Below are 2,785 nucleotides of genomic sequence, written 5' to 3'. Positions count from 1 at the left end.
TCCGTGTACACAGCGCAGCGGATAAACAGTTCCACATGAGTTGTAGTTGGTTTTCGCAGCTATTTTGGAATTTAGAAAATAATAGCGCAGTCACTGCAACGCTGATAATGAGTGGTTATGTTTAACTGCCTTTTGTGTCATTTTCTATATAATATAATTACAAGTATTACGCAAACTCTCTAAATTATAAAAACCTCAGGGTTGCTCCACTTGCTCACTGACTGTGGGGACAAGCCCTTCTTCCGTCCAGGGCTGTACATCCACACCAAGCGCACCAGGGACAAACTTCTCTCTTGGGCTGTAAGCATCCTGGGCCCGTGTCTGGCGAGGCCCTGCATCCGTCAGTGCCCCCACCTGGTCCTGCTGCCGGGGAACATGCTGGATCAGCCCTTCTTCCTTCCATAGCTGCACCAGGGAGATGGTGGACCCTGTGTCCACAAAGGCACTGCATTTGGTGCGATTTAGCTCACAGCCCCCCGTTCTGGCATTCAACATGGCATGATGTACCTTCACATTTTTTCATACAGCCTGCCCAGAGGGGTATTATGGGAGATCCCGCCAGGTGCTCCTTCTCTCTGGCATTGTGAGGGACCCTGCCAATTGTCTCTCTACCCCTAACACTACATTATGTAGAATAAAGAGAAGCACTTATTCAGCCTTATTGCTTGTGAGTGTTATCCTGCTCCATGTCTCAAAGTGCTGAATCTGGCCAGTAGCTCTAAAAATGTTTTTTATTGTTTTTGCTTTATCTTTGCTAATTGCACCTAGCCAAATGAATGTCTTGACTGACCTCCTTGGAGGGGGTGATTATATTGTATAATTCATCTACATTTGTTTAGACAGGTGATGCCATCAGGCATTCTGCAATGCTCATAAACAAAGGAATTTCTCACTGTGCTTCACACAAAAAATTCAGATGGGACTGAAAATCCTAAACAGGGAGGACAATATTGTGAACATACAGAAGATATCAACAAATAAAACTTTTCACCCTTTCTTCAAATGACCTATTGAAGATTGAAACCCGGTGCTGATGAAGGCACAAGGCAGAATGAAGGCATTCACTTTAAAATAAAATATTTCTGTATTTTGGTCTTTGGGCTCAACAACAGTGTAGCGAGCGAGGGGGATTAATAAAGTTTGTTTTGCTTTTCTACCCAAAGGGAGCAATTAACTGATGGAAGTTGTACCTTAAGGAATTTTAGACTTCTGTTCATCTTTTCAAAATCCTTTTGAAAGAAGTAAATGTTTAATTAGTTTTTGTCAGCTTGGATGTCTGCACCCCAACAGCGATAGTGAAACCGTGAGAATGTTATTCTGAAGTCAACAGATTTGTCTCCTGCTCCAGGGTTTGTGTTGTCTTAAAGACATGAAGCCTGTCTCCTCACTCATGTTTTCATCTCATGTTCATGACTGGGGTTTAATCACTCTGCTTATTAGAAGAAGTCACACATTGTTTTTGTTTTTTAATGGCTGTGCTGATGAGACTGATAAAGCTTGTAAGATCACCATCATAGCAATATTGCTAACAAGCTAAGCTCACAGATGAAGGAACTGGTTGTGTTGTTAATGGATTTCATTAAGCTGCACTGCTGCATCTCGAGTCACCATCATACAAATCAGCACTAAGTAAACCAACCTGCCATCAGTGCAAACAGGAGAAAAATCTTTATCTTTCTCCTTTTGGACATTCTGTTTAATGATTCCTTTCAGTGCAAACACACATGTTATAGGAAAATAGCTTTCCTGTATATGTTGCTCTTTATTTGAATTCCTCATGTTGAGTTCAATAGTTTGCATGTGACAGAACATGTACACAATGAGGGGCACAATTAAGGGGACTTAACTGTCTAAAATCCAGTTGTCTCCTATCAGAAAACATTTTCAATCTTTCACTTAAAAAAGTTTTTTAAAGGTATTCTCTTAATACATTGTTATACCATCAGTTATGCTTCATGAGCATTAGAGGCACATCTGGCATGTCAGACCGTGACTGCGACTGCAGCAGCAGTGACAGCAGCCCCAGTGGCTCTAATCTTAATCATGTACAAACAAAGTGTTTCACTGGGGACTTTGCGCTCCCAGCTGGGCCACATGACCCAGATGTGAGCGTAGTGTCGACTCAGTTTAAAGCAAAAAAAACGTCTGCTAGAGCATGACTAATGCCCATAGCAATAGTAACTGTTTACTCTGTTTGCTTTCTGCTGCACTGTTGCTATAACCATAGAGGTAATTTAGAAACTGTGCAAGCAGAACACATGATCTAAGAGTGTACAAATAGTATAGTGCTTTTTATAATAATTTCTGCACATAACCTACAGTAAATGATAAGAATCTAAATTCTATTAAAGTTAAATTAACACATTAATTGGTTCTGAGCAGGGTGAGTCTTAGTTTTGAATGGCACATGAGGATCTATGAGATTTGTTATGTAAGAAAAGCACATACAGTATATAGTTGCTAGTTAGATGAGTGACTCTAAACATCGGGTCACCCTCAAGGTCACATCAGATTTGATGTAAATTCCCAAAATGAGGCTCAGAAATAGCACACGCAGGAAGGAATGTAGCTTAATATATTAGAAGGATGTCTTTTTACAATAAATGGACACTGACAGAAGAAACTTTGGTGGCTATACTTTGTCGTGCTGCCCTCAGGCACGTAGAAAACTGATGTAATGTGCAATGTTTGCAAGTGCCAGAAGTCACAGGCTCATCAAAAGTTTATATCACCAGGTGACTCATGCACTGACTCATGGGAGGAATGTCTCTGTTGTACAACATAT

The sequence above is a fragment of the Monopterus albus genome, unplaced genomic scaffold (genome assembly GCF_001952655.1).
Source record: "Monopterus albus unplaced genomic scaffold, M_albus_1.0 scaffold153.1, whole genome shotgun sequence".
In the NCBI taxonomy this organism is placed as follows: domain Eukaryota; kingdom Metazoa; phylum Chordata; class Actinopteri; order Synbranchiformes; family Synbranchidae; genus Monopterus; species Monopterus albus.
This window is presented reverse-complemented; position numbering follows the sequence as displayed.